The sequence below is a fragment of the Triticum dicoccoides genome, chromosome 7B, assembly GCF_002162155.2.
Source record: "Triticum dicoccoides isolate Atlit2015 ecotype Zavitan chromosome 7B, WEW_v2.0, whole genome shotgun sequence".
NCBI lineage: Eukaryota > Viridiplantae > Streptophyta > Magnoliopsida > Poales > Poaceae > Triticum > Triticum dicoccoides.
In genome coordinates this window covers 407,974,324-407,982,899 of record NC_041393.1, presented here as the reverse complement: position 1 = coordinate 407,982,899, position 8,576 = coordinate 407,974,324, and positions in this window count along the sequence as shown.

The window sequence follows — 8,576 nt, the reverse complement described above, 5'->3', positions numbered from 1 at the left end:
GATGGTCGCCGTCGATTCGCCGCCGTTCGTGCTTCCCCGAGCTCGCTGACCCTCCCTGCATGATCCCCGTGAGCCCCTGCTTCGTTTCCCCCTAACCCCATGTTCGATTTCGAGCTCTAGCCGCCCCTCTACCGGAGCCGAGACGCTCCGCCGCACGGGCTCGTCGCCGGCGAAGCCCCGGTGACCATTTGGTCACGGGCGTGCACCCGTTGTGCTTGCCGCGACCCGTAGAGCCCCTCCAGCGCCTCAGCTCCCTCGCTTGCGAGCAGCAGCGCCGATCCCGACCGCACCCGAACTCCGCCCGCTGCTCACGAGCTCGCCGTCGTCGGTACCGGCCACCTCAGGCACGGCCACCACCACCGTTCGACGCGCGGGAGCAAGGGCTCTCCAACGAGCCCAAGCACGGCCTCGCCCGTGCCCTGTAGCGCGTTTCCGTATCGCGCTGCCATCTCGGGCCTCGCCGGCGTCATGCCGCCGGCGGGTTTGACCTGTTTGACCTGGGGTTTGACCCCCCCAGGGTCACTGACGCGTGGGCCCCGTCGGCCAGGTGGTCAGCTTAGTGCTAATCACTGTTAGTCAACCCCCCTGACACTGACCAGTGGGCCCCAGCGCCACTAACTCCTAATTAGGATTAAATTAACCCTGTTAAACCCCCCTGTCACTGAAGTGTGGACCCCACACATCAGGTTTGACCCCAGCCAGCCGCAGTTGACCGCTGACGTCATGCTGACGTCATGCTGGCGCAATATATATATTTCTGGATTTAAATTAAATCAGGAAATTCCAGAATATTATTTAAACTTCAAAAATTCATAACTTTTATTCTGTAACTCCAAATCGGACAAATTATATATGAAAAATGATCAGAAAAATCCAATCTATCCATCTGTACTATTTTCATGCATGATCAAACAAGTTAAATTGATGTTTTTAACAGAACAAGGAAAAGCACTTTAAGAGGCCATGTTTGAGTTTGAAATTTGAATCTTTGATTCAAATTGGTTCAAACCCTTCTGGTTTTAGTTGCATTAGCCCAACACACTCATATTGCCATGTTTCATGCATGCATCATATTGTTGCACATTGTTTGGTGATGGTTGTGTATCGGTGTCCTTTGCGACAGGTTCTGCCTCCGAGGAGTACCGTGATTACCCTAACGAAGAACCGTATCAGTGCATCGAACCATCAGGCAAGCAACCAACCATTTGATCATATCGATACAATCCCATGTTCTCGCTTCTGCTCTCTTTTACTGCATTAAGACAACGCGTTTCAAACTGCTGTGTGCTACGGTAGTTGAACCCATTTCCTCTGCATGACCTATCATTGCCACAGTAACTAGATGAAACCCACTAGCATGTGTAGGAGTTGATTGAGCCATATGTATGTGTTGTTCCTACCTTGCTATGCCTGCTATGCTTAGAGTCGTGTCAGGTCTGGTTCATCTGGGTGATGGGCTAGAGTGAAATGATTATGTCGGTAATGAGAGTGGTGTGGTGAACACGATTTGGTAAAGGTATCGATGAGAGGCCATGTAGGAGTACATGGTGGGTTGTTTCATTGAAGCCGACCTTAAGCACTGAGATCTGTATGTGTGATTTAAGATACAGCTACTACCATGCATTGGGCCCTGAAATATGACCCCGCTCGACTTCTTATTCACCCTAGCTCTCTGTCCAGGAGTTGCAAGTAGTTTCTGGTGTTTGTAGCCTACTGGAGGCCGTAGACAGCGCTGACCGTAGGGGTGGGCTGTGATGCGGTAGGTACGTGGCCGGGTGTACCGAATACCCGTTAGGTATCTCGGGAACCCTGTTCACATCGTTCGGGGCCGTATGGGAAACCTCGGCCGGACTCCCTGCGGATGGAACCTGGATAGGCGATAAACCTGGACTAGAGGATTAAGTGTTTAGGTAGGTCGTGGTCTACACCCACGTCGGCTTTCGCTTGAAGTCTGCCGAGCACATGTCGTGTGCAGACGCTAAGTGGTGGAAACATGTATGAAGAAGTACACCCCTGCAGGGTTATCATGATCTATTCGAATAGCCGCGTCCGCGGTAAAGGACTACTTGGTTGCCTATACAGTTCATAGACAAGTAAATGGAAACTACTAAAAGCCTCAAGATAAGTGTGAGTGCCGAGGATGGCTCTTCCGTAGGAAGACGGAGGCGGATCCTCGGTAGTGTATTGAATTGGTGAGTAGTGGACTCGTGTGCGCAAAACCATTTCAAGTTGAAGTATCGTAGGATAGTCTAGCCAAGAGTCAAAGCTGGCTTGCTGCAATAACTCCACCAACCCTTCTTGATAATATGCATGTATGTAGGATCTGATATAAGTCTTGCTGAGTACCTTTGTACTCATGTTGCTATAATTTACATTTTACAGAAGACGCTGCAACCCCTTCTGATGGGTTCTACGTAGACGTTGACATCAACGAGTAGGCTAAAGGCCCAGGTGGTGATCCTGAGCTTGTGAAGGACCACGTAGTATAGCTAGGCTTTCCAAGCCTCTTTTATTTTACTAGTTGTCTGTACTCAGACAAGTTACTTCCGCTGCTGGTTTGTATGACTGTATGACTTGAATGTTGGGTTGTGAGACCCGTACCTTTGTGTATGTTATGTATGGCTCCCTGAGCCTTAAATAAAGTACTTGTGTCGTAGAGTCATGTTGTGATGCTTCGTTGTATTTGCACATATCGAGCATATTGTGTGTATGATTGAAATGCTTGGTATGTGTGGGATCTGACTATCTAGTTGTTTATCTTTAGTAGCCTCTCTTACCGGGAAATGTCTCCTAGTGTTACCGCTGAGCCATGGTAGCTTGCTACTGCTCTGGAACACTTAGGCTGGCCGGCATGTGTCCTTCTTCGTTCCTGTGTCTGTCCCTTCGGGGAAATGTCACGCATTGAGTACCGGAGTCCTGTTAGCCCGCTACAGCCCGGTTTACCGGAGTCCTGCTAGCCCAGTGCTACAGCCCGGACCCACTTGCTGATGACCGACACGTTCGAAGCTGGGTCATGGATGCCTGTCCCTGTAAGTCTGTGCCACTTTGGGTTTACGACTAGTCATGTCAGCCCGGGCTCCTTATCATATGGATGCTAGCGACACTATCATATACGTGAGCCAAAAGGTGCAAACGGTCCCGGGCAAAGGTAAGGCGACACCCGTGGGGATACCGTGCGTGAGGCCACAAAGTGATATGAGGTGTTACCGGCTAGATCGATGTGACATCGAGTCGGGGTCCTGACAGCGTTGGCATCAGAGCCGGACTGCCTGTAGGTTCTCCAAGCCAAACTGGTCGATGTTGAGTCTAGAAGTTCTTTAGTTATATGTAGGGGAATTGCTTGTGGGCTGGAACGTAAGGCTCTTTTTACTCCTTTATCTAATGACATTCTGATCTGAGTCAGTCTATTCTTCCACCGGGGGTTAAGGAATTAGGATCTGTTCTCTCTATCAGGATCACATGTTACTAATCAGTAGTACCTTATAGGTTTGATGGATACAAGCCTAGTTCAATTCTATTATCACATTATGTTGCTAGGATGGACTCAGAACTTGATATGATGATGATGAGTGTGTATGTAATCCTTTGTCAAATGTCTCAAAATCCTTGAGCATTTACAGCTGTTATGCTGCCGAAATTTTGCTAGAAATTCTAATGCCTTTGCATTATGATTGTGCTTTCAGATGGCCACTCGCGACCTCAATCAAGTGGTTCGCCTGACTCGATGCCTAGATGTACCCGGCCATACTGCCAAGTTGGTCAGGGTAATGACTGAGGCTGGATACCGCTGGTATCCTGAGTACACGGTCGAAGAGCAATTTCGGGACTTCAATCAAAGCCAGTATCTCTGCACTGTCAGGATATTTCCATCTTATCCTGGATCCACCGAGCCTCTTCACTGCTCCGATGGACTCGGGGTTACTATTGAGATGGCTGTGCAGGACGCCGCCTACTCTATGATGACCATCATGCGAGTCAGATCTGGTTTATTTCGGGACTCTGATTTCCGGTATATGCCAGGCTCACTTCCGGGAGCACAAGGGTATCTCCAGGCTATCTATGCTGACCCCACCCAGGAGGATTCACGGACTCGCACCACTGCTGAGATGCTCGAGGATAAGGACCGTGAAAATCGGGCCTTGAGATTAGAGCTCTTCAATACCCGTGCTGACCACTGGGCCACATTGACTCGGTTTGCACCGGCGGTGCAAGCTGGATATTCGGATATGCGCGATCTCTATCCTGTGAGATCTGCTCTGCCAGACGTGATGGGTTGGCGTGATGTAGGAGGCATCACCCCACCTCGCGGTCCCCGCAGGCCACCGTCTGTTGGTCCAAGACCTCATCCTAGCCCCTATGGTACACAAGCTCTGCGAGATCGTCTGTTTCCGGATGATCATGTTGAGCTTCCAGGCTATGGAGGTGACTTCTACGAGGACTACTACGGATCGGTCTGAGTTAGTGGTAGTATCACTAGTTCGCACTATCTGTGTCGTCTATCGTCCCGCGTGACTCGTGGGATATGACCTAGTTTGTACTCTTTCCGGAGGTGTAGAAAAATAATGTATAGGAGCTTGGGATGCCTCCGATGAGATGTAATCCTCTTTTCACCGTAATAGTACTTTGTTTGGTCTTGTACTAAACCCTGTATGGTGTGTATGACGATGGAATAAAAGAAGCAGTTTCTGTATCTACCATGTCATGCGGATGATCATCTTGCTTTCCGAGTTATTCCTTACATTTTGTATCCTATGTCGGAATTTTATCATCCTGACTAAATCATTGTCTTGTTTACCTAGGATGGTCAACACGCGCACTAACCCTGCTCCTCAAGAGCAGGCCGAAGGCAGTGAAGTCAGGGATGCAAATCTGCCTCATCCTCCTTCCCTAGCCGAGGTTATGATGGAAGCTGAGAGAAACAAGCGGGAGACCAACCGTTTGTTGGAGCGTATTGAACAGAATACGGCACACCATCAGAGGACTAACGTGGTGTCACTCAGTGATTTTATCAAATTACATCCACCCACGTTCCACCACTCCGTCGAGCCTCTCGACGCTGATGACTGGCTTCGCAGTATCTCTCACAAACTGCGTTCTGCGCTGATAGCGGAGGCTAACAAGGTCACCTTTGCTGCATATCATCTTGAAGGCCCCGCCAGTCTATGGTGGGAGAATTATGGAGCTATGCGCCCAGCGGGCCATGTCACTACTTGGACTGAATTCAGCGAGGCTTTCTGTGAACATCACATTCCGGAGGGTCTCATGGACCGTAAACGTGAGGAATTTTGCAGTTTCACTCAGGGCCGACTTTCTGTGGATGTTTACAGCAGGGAGTTTGGTAACCTCGCACGATATGCAACTGAGGAAGTGTCTACTGATGCCAAGAAGCAAGCAAGGTTCCGTAAGGGCCTTAGTCCTGAGCTTCGCCGCGACCTCCGTCTGCATGAGTGCACATCTTTTCAGAAACTTGTCAACAAAGCCATCAGTGCTGAAACTGGTCAGACTGACTATGACGCAACACGCAAGCATGGCCGTGACATGGGTTCCTCATCCAGTGCTGGTCCTCAGAAGCGCCGCGTGTGGGTGCCCAACACCGCCCTGCCACCCAGGTTCACACCGAGGCCATCTTTCCAGGCGCCTCGCCCTGTTCAACAGTCTGCTCCGGCCAAGCCCTATGGGGGTCCAACCAACAATGCTCCTCCACGTGCCAGCTCCGTGACCTGTTTCAAGTGTGGGGAATCTGGTCACTATATGCGTGAGTGTCCCCAGACCAACCCCAACCAATCTGTTAAAGCCGTTGGCCATGGCAAGCCGACAGGAAAAGTATTCCACGCCAAGCCGGCCACCGCCTCACGTGGCCATGTCAACTGTATCTCTGCCGAAGAAGCTCAAGAGGATCCCAACGTCGTTCTCGGTACGCTTCTTGTTAACTGCCACCCGGCATCTGTTCTTTTCGATACAGGAGCCTCTCATTCATTTATATCCGAGAACTATGCTCGTTTGCATAACACTGCATTCTGTGACATGCCATCCACTATGGAAATTTCTACTCCTGGTTCTAGATGGCAGACCTCTAGGGTAAGTTATGGGAATGAAATCCAAGTCGACAGACTTGTTTTCCTTGCATCTTTGATAGCCCTTAAATTTTCAGATATTAATATCATTTTGGGTATGGACTGGATGTCAGCTCATCATGCCAAAATTGATTGCTTCTCTAGGACTGTTCAACTCACTCACCCTTCGGGCAAGATAGTCAATGTCTTGACCCGATTAGCCAAGCAACAATTATATTCTCTTAACGCCAGCCCTTTGCCAGACCTTGAGGACGTTCCGGTAGTCCGTGACTTCCCAGATGTCTTCCCAGAAGAATTGCCAGGTGTTCCACCTGACAGGGATGTTGAGTTCGTAATAGACCTCATCCCAGGAACCGTTCCGATTGCTAGAAGACCTTATAAGATGGCACCACTAGAACTAGCCGAGCTTAAGAAACAACTCGATGAGTCCTTGAAAAAGGGTTTCATCCGCCCTAGTTCATCTCCGTGGGCTTGCCCTGTCCTATTCGTCAAGAAGAAGGATGGTACGGACCGGATGGTTGTAGATTACCGACCTGTCAATTTGGTCACAATCAAGAATAAATATCCGCTTCCCAGGATCAACGACCTGTATGATCAGCTCGCTGGATCCTCAGTCTTCTCCAAAATGGATTTGAGGTTGGGCTACCATCAAATCAAAATCAGAAACGGGGACATTCCTAAAACAGCCTTTGTTACTCGTTATGGCCAGTACGAGTACACCGTCATGTCCTTCGGATTAACCAACGCTCCAGCCACCTTTTCTCGGTTAATGAACTCAATCTTCATGGAGTATTTGGATAAATTCGTCGTAGTTTATCTCGATGATATACTCATCTACTCCAAGAACGAGGAAGAACATGCCGAACATCTAAGGCTAGTGTTGAAGAAACTTCGAGAGCATCGCCTTTATGCCAAATTTTCTAAATGTGAATTCTGGTTGTCAGAAGTGACCTATCTGGGTCATGTAATATCTGGTAAAGGTATTGCTGTTAACCCTGAGCGAGTTCAAGCCGTCCTTAATTGGACTCCACCTGAATCGGTCAAGCAAGTTCGGAGTTTTCTGGGCTTAGCGAGCTATTGTTGTCGCTTTGTTGAGAACTTCTCCAAGGTTGCTAAACCTCTAACCGAACTCCTCAAGAAAGATAAGAAGTTCGAATGGACTCCACAATGTGAGCACAGCTTTCACGAACTGAAAAGACGCCTGACCTCTGCTCCCGTACTGGTACCGCCAGACTTCTCCAAGGACTTTGTTATCTACTGCGACGCCTCGCGACAAGGACTAGGTTGCATCCTTATGCAAGATCGACACGTAATTGCCTACGCTTCACGGCAATTGCACCCACATGAGGAGAATTATCCTACTCATGATCTAGAGCTTGCAGCCGTAGTCTATGCACTCAAGACCTGGCGACATTACCTCCTCGGTAACCGTTGCGAAATATTCACTGATCACCAAAGTCTGAAGTACATTTTCACCCAACCGGATCTGAATCTCAGGCAAAGACGTTGGGTTGAGTTGATCTCAGACTTCGACTTAGGAATAACCTACACCCCAGGGAAAGCCAACGTCATGGCTGATGCGCTAAGTCGTAAATCTTGTAACAACCTGATGTTACAACAAAGTCAACCGCTTCTCCATGAGGAATTTCGGAAGCTTAACCTCCACATTGTACCTCAAGGTTTTCTTTCCACCTTGGTAGCAAAACCTACTCTTACGAATCAAATCATCGCTGCCCAAAAGCGAGATAAGGGAATATCTAAAATCAAAGAGAACATTGCTAGCGGAGGTGCTAGTTGTTTCTCCACAAATGATCATGGTGTTGTGTACTTTGAGAACCGTCTAGTGGTTCCCAAGAACCAGCATCTACGGCAGTTGATCCTTAAGGAGGCTCATGAATCTCCTCTCACCATTCATCCCGGTAGTACTAAGATGTATCAGGACCTACGCCAGAGGTTCTGGTGGACTAGGATGAAGAGAGAAATTGCTCAGTATATTGCAAATTGTGACGTCTGTCATCGTGTAAAAGCAGAGCACCAACGGCCTGCTGGCACCCTTCAACCCTTAGCTATTCCTGAATGGAAATGGGATAAAATTGGTATGGATTTCATTAACGGTTTTCCCAGGACCAAGAGAGGGAATAATGCTATCTTCGTCGTTGTCGATCGTCTTTCCAAAGTAGCCCATTTCCTACCTGTTCGTGAGAGTATAACCGCTAGTCAGTTGGCAGACTTATACATCTCCCGAATAGTGTCCCTCCATGGTATTCCTTTGGAAATCAACTCGGATCGAGGAAGTCTTTTCACCTCTCGATTTTGGGAAAGTTTCCAAAATGCTATGGGAACCCGTCTCTCCTTTAGCACCGCTTTCCACCCTCAGTCGAGTGGTCAAGTGGAACGCGTCAACCAGATTCTAGAAGACATGCTTCGAGCCTCTGTTATCTCATTCGGAATGGACTGGGAGAAGTGCCTTCCATTTGCCGAATTCGCTTACAACAACAGCTA